Raw genomic sequence first — 20659 nt, forward strand, 5'->3', positions numbered from 1 at the left:
AACGCCATACAGAGTCCCCCCTGTTGATAACGCCATACAGAGTCCCCCCTGTAGATAACGCCATACAGAGCCCCCCTGTAGATAACGCCATACAGAGTCCCCCATGTAGATAACGCCATACAGAGCCCCCCCTGTAGATAATGCCATACAGACCCCCCCTATAGATAATGCCATACAGACACCCACTGTAGATAACGCCATACAGACCCCCCTGTAGATAACGCCATACAGAGTCCCCCCTGTAGATAACGCCAGAGAGTCCCCCCTGTAGATAACACCATACAGACCTCCCCCTGCAGATAACACCATACAGAACCCCCCCTGCAGATAACACCATACAGAAACCCCCCTGTAGATAACGCCATACAGACCCCCCCCCCCGTCCCCGTCGATAACGCCATACAGACCCCCCTGTAGATAACGGCATACAGACACCCTGTAGATAACGCCAGACACCCCCTGTAGATAACGCCATACAGAGTCCCCCCTGTAGATAACTCCATACAGAGTCCCCCCTGTAGATAACGCCATACAGAGTCCCCCCCTGTAGATAACGCCATACAGAGTCCCCCCCTGTAGATAACGCCATACAGAGTCCCCCCTGTAGATAACGCCATACAGACCCCCCATGTAGATAACACCATATAGACCCCCCCTGTAGATAATGCCATATAGCCCCCTTTCCCAAAAAAAGAAAACGGCCTATAGTTTGTCCTACAAAAGAGCTGTATGCCCTATCCACATGATAGGGGATACATGTGTGATCGCTGGCAGCGATAAGGAGAACGGGGGACCGAAAGTCCCCCAATGTTCTCCATGACAAACCTCGGACTTCCAGCGTCTGCACAAGTTCAATAAAAATGAAAGGAGTGCTGGTCACGCATGCGCACAAGCGTGACCAGTGCGCAAGTCATTTCTATTAGCTGCAGACAGACCCCGGAAGTCCGAAGTTTGTCATGGAGAACTTCGGGGGACTTTCGGTCCCCCGTTCTCCTTATCGCTGGGCGTCCCAGCAATCACGCATGTATCCCCTATCATGTGGATAGGGGATGTATGTCTTTTGTAGGAACAACCCCTTCAGTGGCGTCGCGCTGTAGCAGCCATAGCAGCTGCTAGCGGAGCCTCCGGACATGGGAGGGGGGGCCGTGCCGGCGGGTGGCATGGCCCCCTCATGCTGCGGGCCCCGTAGCAGCCGATACGGCTGCTATAGCGGTAGTTACGCCACTGGTCATGAGCTCTGGACCGGATGGAGAAGAAAAGAGGAAAAGAAACTACTAGCATCTGAGACGTCGTCACCTGAGAGTCACTGGATTTGTAGAGAATCTGTCCCCTCTCTTGATATGTTTATTATAGGAAATCCTTGTATTCCACATAACGTCTTTGTGCAGTCCAGGACTGATAGAAAAATTGGTGTTACCAATCCCCTTGTCAAGAGGATGTGTCCCTGCACAGTGTGATACTGTCAGTTTGTAGGGACACAGCCCTGTGAACGGGGAATCGTAACACCCATTTGTTAATGCTTGTGCAAAAAGGTAGTGTTAGCAATAGTTACGGCGCGGCAGGGTGGCGGTGGAGAAGGGGGGCCCAAGTTTGGGTAACAGCCCAGGGCCCATGGTCTTCTTAATCCACCACTGGCCTATTGGTGGATTGAAGGACCCCAGGGCTGTCTTACCATATTTCCTGTTAGGGCATACTTAGGTATGTCCTAACAACTGCCTGTGTACTATCCGTACACAGGCTAATGTACTGGCATATGGATATATGGCAGTACATTAAAGTTTAAAAATAAAGTAAAAACAAAGTAATATTAAATTTAAAAAAATACACATACACCTATTTTTTACAATAAACATTAAAATAAGTCTCAATACATAAAACATACACATATTCGGTATTGGCGCAGACGTAATGGCCTGCACAACCATTTTTTTGTGTCATTTATGATGTGTACACTGTAAAAAAACAAAAAAAAAACTTCTTTCACTTACTAATAGAGATGAGCGAACCGGGACAACCGAACCCGGTTTCGGTCCGAACTTCCGGAAAAGTTCGGTTCGCAGCGAGTCCGAACTTCACCGGGTTCGGCCGAACCCGTTTTGACCGAACCCGGTCAAAAATATTATACAAATCGGCAGCCACTTGTCTCTATCAATCACTGATAGAGAAAAGAGGCTGCTGATTAAAAATAAAATAAAAAGCATTTCATACGTACCTGGTCGTTGTCTTGCGGACGAGTCCCTCTTCTTCCTCCAGTCCGACCTTCTTTTCTGACGCGGCAGCCTGTGATTGGCTGCAGAGGCCTCTGCAGCCTGTGATTGGCTGCAGAGGCCTCTGCAGCCCGTGATTGGCTGCAGAGGCCTCTGCAGCCCGTGATTGGCTGCAGAGGCCTCTGCAGCCCGTGATTGGCTGCAGCGCTCACATGGGCTGCGTCGTCATCAAGGAATGTCGGGCCGGATGTCGCGAGGGACGCGTCACCAAGGCAACGGCCAGGAGACCGGACTGGAGGAAGCAGGGAGTTCCCGGTAAGTATGAACGTCTTTTTTTTTTTTACAGGTACTCTATATTGTGATCGGTAGTCACTGTCCAGGGTGCTGAAACAGTTACTGCCGATCAGTTAACTCTTTCAGCACCCTGAAGAGTGACTATTTACTGACGTCGCCTAGCAACGCTGCCGTAATGACGGGTGCACACATGTAGCCACCCGTCATTACGGGGCCTCATGCACACGACCGTAAAAACACCCGTTATTAAGGGTCGTAATTACGACCCTAAATAGCGGGCCCATAGACTTCTGTTAGCCAAGGGTACCTTCCCGTTTTCTCACGGGAAGGTGCCCGTGCCGTTAAAAAGATAGAACATGTTCTATTTTTTTATTTTACGGGTCGTGCTCGTAATTACGACTCGTAATTACGAGCACGGCCGGCCACGGGCAGCCGGCCGCTTTTACGAGCGGTGCTGTCATTATAAGGGTATGTTCACACGACAGCGTCCGTTACGGCTGAAATTACGGGGATGTTTCCGCCTGAAAACATCCCCGTAATTTCAGCCGTTACGGCATATGCAGGCGCTTGAACGCCGCGTCCATTACGGACGTAATTGGCGCTGCTATTCATTGGAGTCAATGAATAACGGCTCCAATTACGGCCAAAGAAGTGACAGGTCACTTCTTTGACGCGGGCGTCTATTTACGCGCCGTCATTTGACAGCGGCGCGTAAATTACGCCTCGTGTGAATAGACAAACGTCTGCCCATTGCTTTCAATGAAAGCAATGGGCAGACGTTTGTCTGTTCACACGAGGCGTATATTTACGCGCCGCTGTCAAATGACGGCGCGTAAATAGACGCCCGCGTCAAAGAAGTGACCTGTCACTTCTTTGGCCGTAATTGGAGCCGTTATTCATTGACTCCAATGAATAGCAGCGCCAATTACGTCCGTAATGGACGCGGCGTTCAAGCGCCTGCACATGCCGTTACGGCTGAAATTACGGGGATGTTTTCAGGCGGAAACATCCCCGTAATTTCAGCCGTTACGGACGCTGTCGTGTGAACATACCCTAAATTTTATAGCAGAACGGCCCGTAAAATAGAAAAATAGAACATGTTCTATTTTTTTAACGGCACGGGCACCTTCCCGTGAGAAAACGGGAAGGTACCCGTGGGTAACAGAAGTCTATGAGCCCGTTATTGCGGGTCGTAATTACGACCCGCAATAACGGGTGTTTTTACGGTCGTGTGCATAATGGGAGCACGGCTTGGAAAAACGACCGGCTGCCTGTGGCCGGCCGTGCTCCTCTCCTGAAATACTCTGTGCTGCCTTAAACTCTGTGGACAGGTCAGGATCCTGTTTCTTTTAAATGCTGCTAGGGAACCCGCTCGATCCACTATATAAGGCTGCGCTACGTAGCTCTCAGTCTGTTACCTCTCCTCCACTCCTGTCCTCAAGAACACCTTCACATGATTGGCAAGTCACCACTGCGCACAAGATCTGCACGCTCATCTCCTGAAATACTCTGTGCTGCTGTGAACTCTGCTCTTACCGTTACGTGGTGACTTGCCAATCATGAAGGTGTTATTGAGGACAGGATTGGAGGAGAGGTAACAGACTGAGAGCTACGTAATGGTAAGAGCAGAGTTCACAGCAGCACTGAATCTGCACGCTCATCTCCTGAAATACTCTGTGCTGCCTTAAACTCTATGGACAGGTCAGGATCCTATTTCTTTTAAATGCTGCACTGTAGCGCAGCCTTATATAGTGTATCGAGCGGGTTCCCCAGCAGCATTTAAAAGAAACAGTGTGTGTGTTTGGGTATGTGTCTTTGTCTGTTTTTATATGTGTGTTTGTGTTTATTTGTGTTTGTGTATATATGGGTGTGTTTGCGTATATGTGTTTGTGTATATATGGGTGTATGTGTATATGTTTGTGTGTGTGTGTTTTTGTATATGTGTGTTTGTGTATATGTGTGTATATGGGTGTGAGTTTATGTGTGTTTGTGTATATATGGGTGTGTTTGTGTATATAGATGGGTGTATTTGTATATATATTTGTGTGTAGATGTTTGTGTGTGTGTGTTTTTGTATATGTGTGTGTTTGTGTATATATGGGTGTGTTTGTTTATATGTGTGTTTGTGTATATGTGTGTTTGTGTATGGTTGTTTGTGTGTGTGTGTGTGCGTGTATATATGTGTGTAGGTGAGTAGAAGTATTGTTATTGTTCACATTGATAACTGGTTTTTTATGTTGTTGCAGATTTTGATGTACCGATTGGACTACATCTTCAATTCGTTGGACTACTGCGTAGATCTACGTTTTTTCAAATTTTAATAAAATGGTTAACGAGGGTTTTGTTGGGGATTTCTTATTTCAATAAAAAATAATTGTCTTTGTGTTTTTTTTAAAACTTTATTAGTGCCTAGATAATGGCAGTTGGCTGATTGACAGCGTCCATTATTAAGGCGGTACTTAGTGTTAGCCGGTGCAGAGGCTAGCACTAACCACCCATTATTACCCCGGTACCCACCACCACCAGGGGTGCCGGGAAGAGCTTGGTACGATCCAGTACCCGACCATCTGTTGTGATGGTCGGGTACTGGGGCGGCCGTAGGCTGGTATTATGAGGCTGTGTAGGTCCAAAAACAGTGGACCTTCCCACCCTTGTAATGCTAGGCTGCTGCTGCTGTGTTGTATCGGGCTGGTTATAAAAATGAGGGGGACCCCACGTCGTTTTTTTTTTTTAATTTAACAAATTTAACAATAGACGTTGGGTCCCCCACATTTTTAATAACCAGCCATATACAAGGCCGCAGCAGTCTGGCATTACATGGGTGGGAAGGGCCACTGGTTTTGTCCATTCCCAGGCTAATAACACTGTGTTGTATGTGGCTGGTTATGATAAATTGGGTGGAACCCCATGTCTTTTTAAAAAAATAAAAAATAAAAAAAAATAATTTAAAAAAAATGACGTGGGGGTCCCCCCACTTTTATAACCAGCCAGATACAACACAGCAGCAGCAGCCTAGCATTACAAGGGTGGGAAGGTCCACTGTTTTTGGCCCTTCCCAGCCTCATAATACCTGCCTGCGGCCGCCCCAGAGCCCGACCATCACAACAGATGGTCGGGTACTGGATCGTACCTGGCTCTTCCCGGCACCCCTGGTGGTGGTGGGTACCGGGGTAATAATGGTGGTTAGTGTTAGCCTCTGCACCGGCTAACACTAAGCCTCGCCTTAGAAATGGATGTTGTCACTCAGACAGCGGCCATTACTAAAGTGGTAGTAATAAAATTTGAAAAGAAAAAGACAAAGATATAGATAAAATATTTTATTGAAATAAACCACCCCCAACACAACCCTCATTAACCATTTTATTGTAGAAAAAAAAACCGTCATCGAAGTAGTCCTCGAAACCGACGTAGTCCAAACACCAAACCTGTAAAAAAAAAAAATGAAATAAAACATGTCGTAGGCTTAGATTCAGTTTAATGTGTGATACTGACTGTTATACCATGTATAGAAGCCGGCCACGAAGTTGACTTAGATACAGGGCGCCAGCAGACAGTATCATACATGGCCATACAGACATATATACAAACAAACATACATGCAAACATACATACATACATATATACAAACATACACACATACATACATGCAAACTATCATACATACATGCATACACACACACACACATGAAACCATACATACAAACATGCAAAGATACATACATACATATATACAAGCATGCACAAATATACATGCAAACATAAATACATGCAAACATAATTACACACATGCATATATATATAAACATACATGCAAACATACATGCAAAAATAAAAACATGCAAACATACATGACAACATACATACATGCAAACATACATACATACAAACATGTATACATACATGCCAACATACATGACAACATACATACATGACAACATACATACATACATGCAAATATACATTCATGCAAACATACATAAATGCAAACATACATACATGCAAATATATACATGCAAATATACATACAAACATGCACATATATACATACATGACAACATACATACATGACGACATACATACATACATACATTAATGCAAACATACATACATACATACATGCAAACATACATAAAATGCAAACATACATTCATGCAAACATACATACATACATGCAAATATATACATGCAAATATACATGAACATATATACATACATGCCAACATACATACATGCAAACATACACACATGCAAACATACATACATGCAAATATATACATGCAAATATACATACAAACATACATGCACATATATACATACATACATGACAACATACATACATACATACATACATACATACATACATGACAACATACATACATGACAACATACATTCATGCAAACATACATACATACATGCATACAAACATACATTCATGCAAACATACATACATGCAAACATACATACATACATGCAAATATATCCATGCAAATATACATACACACATGCACATATATACATACATGCCAACATACATGCACATATATACATACATACATGACAACATACAACATACATGCAAACATACATACATGCCAAAAAAAATAATAATACGTTCATACTTACTTTCCTCCTGTCCGGCCTCCAGCGATGACGTTTCATCCATGTCGCCGCTGCAGCCTGTGATTGGCTGCAGAGGCGGTCACGTGGGATGAAGCGTCATCCTGACGTGCGTGACCGCCACTACAGCCTGTGATTGGCTGCAGCGGCGAAAGGGATGAAACGTCATCGCTGGAGGCCGGACAGGAGGAAAGTAAGTACGAACGTATCATTTTTATTTTTTTATTGCATTTAAATTGTATTTTCCGCGCGCCGAGCATGTACTGTCAAGGTTGCTGAAAGAGTTAGTGCAGCCCATTAACTCTATCAGCACCCGAGACAGTAGCATGCTCGGCGCACGTAAGTGACAGGTTCGGTCCGAACTAGTTCGGTCCGAATCCAACTTTTTTGTGAAATTCGGCGAACTAGCCGAACCAAACTTTTGAAAAGTTCGCTCATCTCTACTTACTAATGTAAGGCACGAGGTGTGATGATGAATTTAACCTCCATGTGCCTCACATTATTAGTAATTAACCCCATCATGTACCTTACACATTAACCCGTTGTGACTGAGAAACATATAATGGGGTAAATTACTATTAATGTGAGGCACATTTCATCATCACACCTCGCGCCTCATATCACAAAATGGAAGAACTTTTTTTTTTTATTACTGTTGGCAAAGTATCGTTTAGGTATCGAAATCGCAATACTACACAAAGTATCGGTATCAAAGTCCAAATTCTGGTATCATGACATCCCTAGTTGCTTGTTCTGTTCACTTTGTGGTGGGTGGGCCGGCATCTCTCCGTCTGTCAGGTCTTGGTGCTGTTGCTTTTTCTCTGTCTTTGTCGTCTGTTTTATACCAGGGTGTTGATTCATATACACACACACACACACACACACACACACACACACACACACACACACAGGGCCGGCCTTAGGGTAGATGGCACCCCGTGCAAAATTATCTTTCGGCGCCCCACGCCATTATAAAAAATGCCCCATAAAAAAGAATAATTCCTCCCCACAGTATAATGCCCTATATAGTGCCCCCACACTTAATGCCCCTTTAGTGCCCCACACAGTGTAATGCCCCTTTAGTGCCCCACACACAGTATAATAATAATATTTAATAATGTAATATATTATAACGCCTTCAAGGACACAGTATTTTGTCCTCTAATTGTGCCCACAGTGTTATGCCCCCTAAGTGCCACACACATTATATTGCCCCCTGTAGTGCCCCTACACAGTATGATGTCCTCCACAGAGTATAATGCCCCCACAGCCCCCCTAGTAGAAAGTGCCCCCTGTAGATTGTGCCGTACAGCCTCCCTGTAGACAGTGCCATAATCCCCCACCTCCTCCTTGTAGACAGTGCCATACAGCCCCCATCTGCCCCTTGTAGTGTCATACAGCCCCCCATCTGCCCCTTGTAGTGTCATACAGCCCCACCTCCCTCTTGTACACAGTGCCCTCCACCTCCCCCTTGTAGACAGTGTCATACAGCACCCACCTCCCCATTGTAGAAAGTGACATACAGCCCCCACCTCCCCCTTGTAGACAGTGCCATGCTGCCCCCCACCTCCACCTGACAGGATCCTTGCGTAGGCCGGCTTGATCCAGAGATGTCATCACGCCTACTGCGCAGGGATCCTGTCCCTGCGCCTCATAGGCTGCAGGCGCCGCTGTAGCCTGCTACAGAGTTTCCCAACCTTTTCGGACATGAGCCACCCCTGGAAAAAAAAAATCCTCAGGGCCCCCCTACCAAAAATTGTTTAGAGAAAGACAGAAAATAGCTAAAAATAAGCACTACATTCTTAGGGTATGTTCACACAGCGTTTTATGTAAGGAAGAAAAAATCTGCTTTTGAATTGACAGCGTTATTTGATGGGGTTTTTTTAGCGTTTTTTTTTAAGCCGTTGAAGCTAATGCAAAAGATGCAGCAAAAAAAGCTCCAAACGAGCGCCACAGCTATTTTCTTCCTACTATTAATTTCAATTGGAGGTCAGAGGTGGAAACCACTTGTGGGGGACTCACAGTAAAATGACTATCAGCCCCTCCACTCACAGTAAAATGACCATCAGCCCCTCCACTCACAGTAAGGCTGGGTTCACACACACTATTTATGGACGTAATTCGGGCGTTTTAGCCCCGAATTACGTCCGAAAATGCGTCTCAAAAGCGTCTGCAAACATCTGCCCATTCATTTGAATGGGTCTTACGATATTCTGTGCCGACTGTAATTTTTTTTACGCGCCGCTGTCAAAAGACGCCCGCGTCAAAGAAAAGCCTGTCACTTCTTGAGACGTAATTGGAGCTGTTTTCCCTTGACTCTATAGAAAAACAGCTCCAATTACGTCCGTAATGGACGCAGCGAAAGACGCCTGCCCATGCCATTACGTCTGCAATTCCGGAGCCGTTTTCTCCTGAAAACAGCTCCGTAATTTCAGCCGTAATTGACGCTGCCGTGTGAACATACCCTAAAATGACCATCAGCCCGTCCACTCACAGTAAAACGACCATTAGCCCCCCACTCACAGTAAAACTACCATCAGCCCCCCACTCACAGTAAAATGACCATCAGCCCCCCACTCACACTAAAATGACCATCAGCCCGCCACTCACAGATGCCCCCTGTAGATAGTACCACACAGCCCATTGTAGGTCGTGCCACACAGCCCCCTTGTAGGTCGTGCCACACAGCCCCCTTGTAGGTCGTGCGACACAGCCCCCTTCGATGCCGATACTTTGTGTAGTATTGCAATTTCAATACCAAAACAATACTTTGCCAACAGTAATAAAAAGTCTTCCATTTTCTGATGTGAGGCGCGAGGTGTAATGCTGAATTTAACCTCCATGTGCCTCAAATTAATAGTAATTAACCCCATCATGTTTCTCAGTCATAATGGGTTAATGTGTGAAGCACATGGAGGTTAAATTCATCACACCTCGGGCCTCACATTAATAAGTGAAAGAAGTTTTTTTTTTGTTTTTTTTTACAGCGTACACATCATAGATGACGCAAAAAAATTGTTGTGCAGATTATTACAGCCGCGCGAATACTGAATGTGTATATTTTATGTACTGAGACTTATTTTAATGCTTATTGTAAAAAAGGTGAATGTGTATTTTTTTAAATTTAACATTACTTTATGTTTTTACTTTATTTTTAAACTTTAATATACTGGCATATACAGTGAAGGAAATAAGTATTTGATCCCTTGCTGATTTTGTAAGTTTGCCCACTGTCAAAGACATGAACAGTCTAGAATTTTTAGGCTAGGTTAATTTTACCAGTGAGAGATAGATTATATTAAAAAAAAACAGAAAATCACATAGTCAAAATTATATATATTTATTTGCATTGTGCACAGAGAAATAAGTATTTGATCCCTTTGGCAAACAAGACTTAATACTTGGTGGCAAAACCCTTGTTGGCAAGCACAGCAGTCAGACGTTTTTTGTAGTTGATGATGAGGTTTGCACACATGTTAGATGGAATTTTGGCCCACTCCTCTTTGCAGATAATCTGTAAATCATTAAGATTTCGAGGCTGTCCCTTGGCAACTCGGATCTTCAGCTCCCTCCATAAGTTTTCGATGGGATTAAGGTCTGGAGACTGGCAAGGCCACTCCATGACCTTAATGTGCTTCTTTTTGAGCCACTCCTTTGTTGCCTTGGCTGTATGTTTCGGGTCATTGTCGTGCTGGAAGACCCAGCCACGAGACATTTTTAATGTCCTGGTGGAGGGAAGGAGGTTGTCACTCAGGATTTGACGGTACATGGCTCCATCCATTCTCCCATTGATGCGGTAAAGTAGTCCTGTGCCCTTAGCAGAGAAACACCCCCAAAACATAATGTTTCCACCTCCATGCTTGACAGTGGGGACGGTGTTCTTTGGGTCATAGGCAGCATTTCTCTTCCTCCAAACACGGCGAGTTGAGTTAATGCCAAAGAGCTCAATTTTAGTCTCATCTGACCACAGCACCTTCTCCCAATCACTCTCAGAATCATCCAGATGTTCATTTGCAAACTTCAGACGGGCCTGTACATGTGCCTTCTTGAGCAGGGGAACCTTGCGGGCACTGCAGGATTTTAATCCATTACGGCGTAATGTGTTACCAATGGTTTTCTTGGTGACTGTGGTCCCAGTTGCCTTGAGATCATTAACAAGTTCCCCCGTGTAGTTTTCGGCTGAGCTCTCACCTTCCTCAGGATCAAGGATACCCCACGAGGTGGGATTTTGCATGGAACCCCAGATCGATGTCGATTGACAGTCATTTTGTATGTCTTCCATTTTCAGTTGTCTCCTTCTCACCCAGCGTCTTACTTATGGTTTTGTAGCCCATTCCAGCCTTGTGCAGGTCTATGATCTTGTCCCTGACATCCTTAGAAAGCTCTTTGGTCTTGCCCATGTTGTAGAGGTTAGAGTCAGACTGATTAATTGAGTCTGTGGACAGGAGTCTTTTATACAGGTGACCATGTAAGACAGCTGTCTTTAATGCACGCACCAAGTTGATTTGGAGCGTGTAACTGGTCTGGTGGAGGCTGAACTCTTAATGGTTGGTAGGGGATCAAATACTTATTTCTCTGTGCACAATGCAAATAAATATATATAATTTTGACTATGTGATTTTCTTTTTTTTAAATTATATAATCTATCTCTCACTGGTAAAATTAACCTAGCCTAAAAATTCTAGACTGTTCATGTCTTTGACAGTGGGCAAACTTACAAAATCAGCAAGGGATCAAATACTTATTTCCTTCACTGTATCAGATATATGCCAGTACATTAGCCCGTGTATGTATAGTACACAGGCAGTTGTTAGGACATACCTAAGTATGCCCTAACAACAGGAAATATGGTAAGACGGCCCTGGGGTCCTTCAATGGACCCTGGGCTGTCTGCCCATATATGGTATGGCCCTCAATCGCGTCACAGGAATTCCGTGACGCGATCCAAGGGTAATTCCCCCTCCTCACTTTCCAATGAATGCTGCAGTCAGCTTTGATCGCAGCATTCAGGAGAATAGCGGCGGAGATGAGCGGTTTCTCTGATCTCCGCCATTATAGAGCGGGGCTGCGACTGTGTAATACAGTCATTGCCCCGCTCCTGACAGAAGTGCGTGCGCGGTCAGCATGAGGTAATGCGGCTGGCGCTGCACTAATGAGCGGCGGCGCAGACACCGAAGACAGAACATGGGGGTGTTTTGCAGTGCGGCCACCATGTTGTTTTCAGTGCCGCCGCTCATTAGTGCAGCGCTGGCCGCATCGCATCATCCTCGCGGCGCGCTCTTGTCAGGACTCAGGAGCGGGGCAATGGCTGTATTACACAGCCCCGCTCTCATTCATCATGTATTACTATAGCTGTGTGGCTTGAACCATTTGGGGATGCACAGTATCGAAGTTTCGATGCATTGTGCATCCCTAGTAAGTAGTGCCACAAATCCCCATCTTGCCGCATAGCCCCCTTGTAGGTAGTGCCACACAGATCCCTTGTAGTGCCACACACACCCTTGTAGGTAGTGCCACACAGCCCCCATGTAGGTAGCACTCCCTTCCTGTAGATAGCGCCACTGTAGCTCCCTGTGGCTGGGGATTCCGCTCCTTGACGGAGTGCTTGATGTCTCTGTCCATATGTGAACAGTGACATCAGGGGCAACTAACTCCTGAAGCGGAATCCCTGTCCTCAGCGTTGCCGACGCTGTGACCGGGGATTCCACTTCAGGAGAAGCCCCTGACGTCTCTGTCCATTTAGTCAGGGGGTGCTATCTACAGGGGTTCTGCAAAAAAATCTCCTCCTCCTCCTCACATCCACTTTGCGCTATGAGGAGGAGGAGAGAAAGCACGTCCGTGGCAGTTGTCCAGAGGAGTGTCGCGGCACCCCTGGAGGGTTCTCATGGGAACCTCATGCTGAGAACCACCAGCCTAGTAGATCGCAGAGCAGGGAGATACCTCCCTGCTCCGCTATAGTGTAGAATAGTATCTGCGTCTTTAGCAGGGCCGTATTTACAACTCACGCTGCCCTAGTGTTATGGCAGGAAGGAGGTGAAGGGAACAAGTGAGCCCTAATCTACCCACCGCCCTGTCCCTGCCTACTTGCAACGACCCGCCCTAGGCGACGGGGTACAACTTGGCGGCGGTCCCTACGCTGACTAAGTGCAAGGGGATACAAACAGGGAACAAGCAAGGGAAGGGGCAGTAGCCCACGGAACACCGTGAGGAAACGGAGTGGTGAACGAGCCAGTCAGGATCCGGATGTAGCAGAGCACAGAGCAGGAAGCAAGCCAGGGGCAGAGCGAAGCAGGATAAGCGGGAACTGAAGCAAGGCAGAAGCACGGCAGAAGCAGGCTGGAGCAAGGCAGCAGTGGGGCCAGGAATCCAAGAAGAATAACAAGCAATGAGGAAGAGAAAACGGCAGGTATAAATGGACAGGGGGCGGAGCTAACTCCGACTGACCAGGCCGCGATAGGCTCTCCCACTCCTGAGCCTGCCACCCTGATTGGTGGGAGCCGGTGTCAGTCTAAGAGGTCTGGCCTCAGGTGTCGACTGATTAATCCTGGGAGTATCCACAGACGTAGTGCCTGGCAGATCCTTTACAGTACTCCCCCTTTTATAAGGGGCCACCGGACCCTTACTAAGAGGACCCGGTTTAGTGGGGAAGAGAAGGTGGAACCTCCTGACCAATACCCCAGCGTGAACATCTCGAGCAGGTACACAAGTCCTCTCCTCCGGCCCGTATCCTCTCCAATGGACCAGGTACTGGAGGGAGCCCTGGATCATCCTACTGTCCACAATCTTGGCCACCTCGAATTCCACCCCCTTAGGGGTGAGAACGGGAACAGGAGGTTTCCTCGAGGGGGACCAGGACGGGGAGCAGCGTTTAAGGAGGGAGGCATGAAAGACGTCGTGTATGCGAAAGGATGGAGGCAGCTCCAGACGGAAGGATACAGGGTTGAGGACTTCAATGACCTTATAAGGCCCAATAAATCGGGGAGCAAACTTCCTGGACGGGACCTTAAGGCGCAAGTTCCTAGACGACAACCACACCAGATCCCCGACGACAAACCGGGGGTTAGCAGAACGTCTTCTATCAGCCTGAATCTTTTGTACGCTCTGGGACGCCTCTAGGTTCTTCTGAACCTGGGCCCAGACTGTGCACAGTTCCCGATTAACGTCCTCTACCTCGGGATTATTGGAACAACCAGGAGAAACGGAGGAGAACCTTGGATTAAACCCGAAATTACAGAAAAACTGGGAGACCCCTGACGAGTTACTGACCCGGTTATTCAGGGAAAATTCGGCGAGGGGAAGGAATGAGACCCAATCAAATTGACAGTCAGAGATGAAACACCTTAAATATTGTTCCAGGGATTGATTAGTCCTTTCCGTTTGGCCATTAGTTTCGGGATGGAAGGCGGAGGAGAAGGACAGATCAATCTCCAACTTTTTACAAAAAGCTCTCCAAAATAAGGAAACAAATTGTACCCCTCTGTCAGAAACGATATTGACTGGGGCCCCATGGAGACGCAAAATGTGTTTAACAAACAAAGCTAACGTCTTGGCGTTAGGTAGTTTCTTAAGGGGCACAAAGTGGCACATCTTGCTGAAGCGGTCTACTACCACCCACACCACCGACTTGCCCTGAGATGGAGGCAAATCGGTGATAAAATCCATGGAGATATGGGTCCAAGGTCTCTGGGGAATGGGCAAAGAACGCAGTAAGCCCGCAGGTCGGGACCTAGGGGTCTTGGACCTAGCACAAACCTCACAAGCGGCGACGTAAGCCCTAACGTCTTTAGGCAACCCAGGCCACCAATAGTTTCTGGTAATGAGGTGTTTGGTACCCAAGATGCCAGGATGACCAGATAGTGCGGAGTCATGGTTTTCCCTGAGTACCCTTAGCCGGTATTGCAGGGGGACAAACAGCTTGTCCCCAGGGAGGTTCCCGGGAGCTGAACCTTGATCAGCCGCAATGTCAGAGGCTAAATCAGAATCAGTGGCAGAAACGATTATACCAGGGGGTAAAATACAAGCAGGATCCTTCTCAGAAGGAGGATTGGCCATGAAACTACGTGATAGTGCATCAGCCTTAATATTTTTGGACCCAGCCCTATAGGTAACCAAGAAGTTAAATCTGGTAAAGAATAGCGCCCATCGAGCTTGTCTAGGATTAAGCCTCCGGGCAGATTCTAGGAAAACCAGATTCTTGTGGTCAGTAAGGACCGTTACCTGGTGTCTGGCCCCCTCCAGGAAGTGACGCCACCCTGATTGGTGGGAGCCGGTGTCAGTCTAAGAGGTCTGGCCTCAGGTGTCGACTGATTAATCCTGGGAGTATCCACAGACGTAGTGCCTGGCAGATCCTTTACACCTAGGCACTAAGCCTGAATATACCCCCATTAAAGGCCTATTTCGTTTAGCCAATTATCATCATGATTCGCCAGTTTCTGACCAATTATAATGATATTTGGTCAGTGTTAACAAAGGAGAAGATCAATGATAAAAACTTTGCTTATCGTTAATCTCTAATGAGAAAATAAAAGGGTAGTACACCCGGCCATAGTCATAGCGATGCGTACTCTGTACTGAACGTAGCCCGACCTCCAGGGATGACGATGCATCCCATGTGACAGCTGCAGCCAATCAAAGGCTGCAGTGGTCACATGGACTACAGCGTCATCGCAGGAGGCCAGCCTACGCTCAGAGAGAGAGAGGGACTACGGCCGGGAGTATTAGCTTTTTTTAAAATTTATTTCTGCAGTCTTTCCGCCCAAAAAACGACACCAAAATTTGGTGCTGTTTTTCAGGTGAAATTCCCTGCGGTTCTCAGGACGTATACACTGTGTGGTTTTACGTATCCACCCTGTGTGTTCCTACCCTTATAATCTCCCCCACAAATATTATCTCTAATGGCTTATTCAGACGAACGGGAATTACGTCCGTGCAACGCGCGTGATTTTCATGCGCGTTGCACGGACCTATATTAGTCTATGGGGCCGTGCAGACATGTGCGTGATTTTTACTCAGCGTGAGTCCGCTGCGTAAAAGTCACGACATGTCCGTTCTTGGAGCGTTTTTTGCGCATCACGCACCAATTAAAGTCAATGGGTGCGTGAAAACCACGCATGCCACACAGAAGCACTTCAATGCGAACTGCGTGATTCGCGCAACAGCTGTCAAAAGGATGAATGAAAACAGAAATGCACCACGTGCTTTTCTGTTTCCAAACATCCAAATGGAGTGTCATAATGATGGCGGCTGCGCAAAAAGCACACAGCCGCGCATCATACGGGGCTGACACACGCAGCTGTCAAATACATTTTGCGCAGGCAAAACACGGCGTTTTTTGCGTGCGCAAAAGGCACACGCTCGTGTGAATCCAGCCTAAGGGTAAGGCCACACGGAGTGGCCCTGACACGGTCGCAACGCAGCTAACAACCACGCCGGCACCATGTTCAGTGCGGCTGTCAAACAGCCTGTTAATGGCCGCACGTATTCTGGTTACACGCTCATGCGCACTGCCGCTCCATTCATTCTCTATGGGAAGGCCGGAGATAGCCGAGTGCAGTGTTCTGCTTTTTCCGGCGCTCCCATAGTGAATGGATAGGGGGTAAGCTGTTGTAATTTGCAAAATCGTGCGTCCATAAAGGGTGTAATAATTCATGGCCGCACGATTTTTCAGATAACGGGACGGTTTACCCGCGTTAACGTGCGGCCATGAATTAATACACCCTTTATGGCCGGACGATTTTGCAAATTACAACAACTTACCCCCTATTCATTCTCTATGGGAGCGCCGGAAAAAGCCGAACACTGCACTCGGCTATCTCCGGCGCTCCAGTAGAGAATGAATGGAGCGGCAGTGCTAATGTAACCGCAAAAACCTCTTAACAAGGTATTGGACAGCCGCTCCTACATAGTGCCAGCGCGATTGTTGGCCGTGTTGCGACAGTGTGAGGGCCGCTCCGTGTGGCCATACCCTAAAGAATCCTTTCTCCCCATACAGAACGCTAAGTTCCCCTCCCCCATGATTCATAATAAGCTCCTACACCACTAAATAAACTATACAGAAGTCCCCCTCCCCACAAAATACATGTATAAAGAATCCCCCCACACTCCTATAGCATTTAGGGCAATGTCCCCTCACCCTCAAAATCGATCTGTAAAAAATACACACTCAGAGTACCTCTAACCTAGTCTCCCCTCCCCCACAAAATCGATCTTTGAAAAAAAAAAAAACATCCTGTTACACATCACATAAAGCCCCCTCTTTCCTCCTCTCTCACACTGCACATAAATAGACATAGATTAAGCTAAAGCTGCTGCACTTCTTACCTGACTCTGGAGCTCCGTGGAGGAGTCTTCACTGGGGCAGCAGCACAGCAGGAAGGAGCTGGTGAGGTGCTGAGTGTGTGTGACACTGCAGTACAGGCTGTGCCGATTGGTGGAGCAGACAGAAGCACCTGCTGCTGCTCGTCCAATCAGCGCTCACTTCACGCAGCAGTGCAGCGGAAGGAACATTTCTCCTCTCTTCTGCTTGTACCCACTGGCGCCCCCCTTACAGCATGGCGGCCGGCGCCCTGTGCGACACACAACCAATGTACTGTAAGTAGGTAGCCATGTACTGTAAGCAGGTAGCCTTGTACTGTAAGCAGGTAGCCATGTACTGTATTGACCTGTGTGCCTGCCTGCCTATTCCCTCCATCCCAGTTTTATACAGTGTTATTTACTTATAAATTGCTTCTGTATTGAGACATATATCTACATATATATATATATATATATAGTCCAATAAGAGGCAGCACTCCAATTGATAGTGAAAAAATGGCCTTTTTATTAGCCCTTGTGCGACGTTTCGGCTCTTTGCATGGAGCCTTTTTCAAGCATACAGTCAGTGTAAAAACATGTGCAATATATGGAGACCAGACAATTGATCTCATTAACCAGTGATTAACATAAGATTTAAAAATAGACTAAAGTACAGTCATAATATTTCTGATAATATATGTAAGTATGAAAACACGTGACAAAAGGCACATAGTAATCGTCACAACAATAGAGATCACCATGTACATAACAATATAAGTGCTGATTAGTGTACATAACAATAAATGTTCACAGGTGTAAACAATACATAGTAAATTAACCCCTTAGTGACCAGCCCATTTTAGGCCCTAGTGACCAAGCTATTTTATTCGTTTTTCTATAGACGCATTCAAAGAGCTATAACTTTTTTATTTTTTCGTCTACATAGCTGTATGAGGACTTGTTTTTTTTTGCGGGATTAGTTGTACTTTTTAATAGCACCATTTTAGGGTATATATAATTTTTTTATTAACTTTTTTTGGGGGGATTATAAAAAAAACCTGAAATTCCACCATTGTTCTATGCATTTTTAAATTGACGCCGTTCACTGTGCGGCGTAAATAACATGTTACCTTTATTCTATGGGTCGGTATGATTACGGCGATACCACATATGTAGAGATATTTTATGTTTTACGACTTTTGCACAATAAAAACACTTTTGAACTAAAATGATTTGTTTTTGCATCGTTGCTTTCCAAGAGCCGTAACTTTTTTATTTTTCCATCAATGTAGTGTTTTTTTTTGCTTGTTTTCTGCGGGACGAGACGTAGTTTTGATTGGTACTGTTTTGGGGTGTATGGAACTTATTGATTCATTTTTATTATGACTTTTTTGGGGGGCAATGGAATTTTTTTTTAAATTTCGCCATTGTTTTTTGCGGGTTTTTTTACGGTGTTCACCTTGCGGTTTAAATTACATATTAACTTTATTAATGGAGTCATTACGGTCGCGGCGATACCATATATGTGTACTTTTATTTATTTTTTACACTTTTACTAAGTAAAACCACTTTTTATGGAAAAAAAATGGTTTGATTTATTTTTTTACTGTCATTTTTACTATTAATCTTTATTTCACATTTATTATTTATTTCATTAGTCCCACTAGGGTACTTTACTGTGTGATCTTCAGATCGCTGCTATAATGCTTTGGTATACTTCATATACCAGTGCATTATTGCCTGTCAGTGTAAATCTGCCAGGCAATCTATTAGGACGTGCCTCCGGCGCGTCATAATAGGCATAGGTCCAGGGCAGATATGGGGGCTTTTATCAAGCACCCGGCTGCCATGACACCCCATCGGAGACCCGCGATTGCATTTGCGGGCCGCCAATGGGTGACGGGGAGCTCACTCCCTCTGTAAACAAGTTAAATGCCGCGGTCGCTATTGACGGCGGCATTTCACAGGTTAAACGGCCGCGATCGAAGTAAACTTCGATCGCGGGTGTTGGAGCAGGAGCCCAGCTGTCACCAGACAGCAGAGCCCCGGCTCCTGCCTGCACGGGACACCCGTGCAGGACTTAGACTAGGCTCACGTGAAAAGGCGTCAGCCTAGCCTAAGGCCCCTTAGTGACCAACGTGAAAAGGCGTATTGGTGGTCACTAAGGGGTTAAAAACATTGGCCATGTGTTTACCTTGGGTCCATGTACCGGAGCGCATTTCCGGCGCCTTAAAGAGTGAGCGGCGCTTATCTATGACATATATCAATGGAGCTGGAGCGCTATTCCGCGCATGCGCATGACAGCTTTGATGCCGACGGTGGCCATCTTTGTGCAGGAATCACGATTTGTAATAGCTATATTGTATTGAACAGCGCAGACGTAATAGAATATTACTACCTAGTTATAGCTATACAAAATTATTGATAGCTTCCTAGATGATCAAATTTGGAATATGAGACAGCCTAAATAACTAACTATATAAAATGTAAAGTGCTATTCAGCGCATGCGTGTAAGGATTTTGAGGCCAACAGTGGCCATTTTGGTAAAGTAAACTTTAACTCGGACGGAGTGTACTATGACAAACTCAATAGCCCAAGTATGATTGTATAATTATAATAGTTTATATATGAAGAGGATAATCATCTAATTAGTTAGGCCCCATGCACACGACCGTAAAAACTCCCGTAATTACGGGCCCATAGACTTCTATTGGCCACGGGTACCAACCCGTATGCTTACGGGAAGGTGCCCGTGCCGTTGTAAAAGATAGAACATGTCCTATTTCAGGCCGTAATTACGGCACGGGCAGCCCATAGAAGTATATGGGGCTCCCGTAATTACGGGTGACTACGTGTGTGCACCCGTAATTACGGGAGCATTGCTAGGCGACGTCAGTAAATAGTGACTGTCCAGGGTGCTGAAAGAGGAGTTAAACGATTGGCAGGAACTGTTTCAGCACCCTGGACAATTGCTACCGATTACAATATAGATAAAGCTGTAAAAAAAAAAAGACGTTCATACTTACCCAGAACTCCCTTCTTCTTCCTCCAGTCCGGCCTCCTGGGATGACGTTACAGCCCATGTGACCGCTGCAGCCAATCACAGGCCAATCACTGGCTGCATCCGTCACATGGACTTCCGCGTCATCCAGGGAGGTCGGACTGGATGTCAAGAGAGGGACGCGTCACCATGACAACGGCCGGGTAAGTATGAATTTCTTTTACTTTTATTCCGGAAAGGGCTGT

At 46.1% G+C, this 20659-nt stretch overlaps 1 long non-coding RNA gene across 1 annotated transcript in view; it reads right to left on the minus strand.

Moving 5' to 3' along the window:
- The window catches only part of LOC142670903 (uncharacterized), a 59897-nt gene extending 42375 nt beyond the window's left edge, over nt 1-17522 (minus strand). Inside the window, exon 1 of the long non-coding RNA XR_012851775.1 lies at nt 17440-17522. This is a non-coding gene — a long non-coding RNA (uncharacterized LOC142670903). The remainder of the gene's footprint in view (nt 1-17439) is intronic.
- Nucleotides 17523-20659: the final 3137 nt, after the last annotated feature.

The sequence above is a fragment of the Rhinoderma darwinii genome, assembly GCF_050947455.1.
Source record: "Rhinoderma darwinii isolate aRhiDar2 chromosome 1 unlocalized genomic scaffold, aRhiDar2.hap1 SUPER_1_unloc_18, whole genome shotgun sequence".
NCBI lineage: Eukaryota > Metazoa > Chordata > Amphibia > Anura > Rhinodermatidae > Rhinoderma > Rhinoderma darwinii.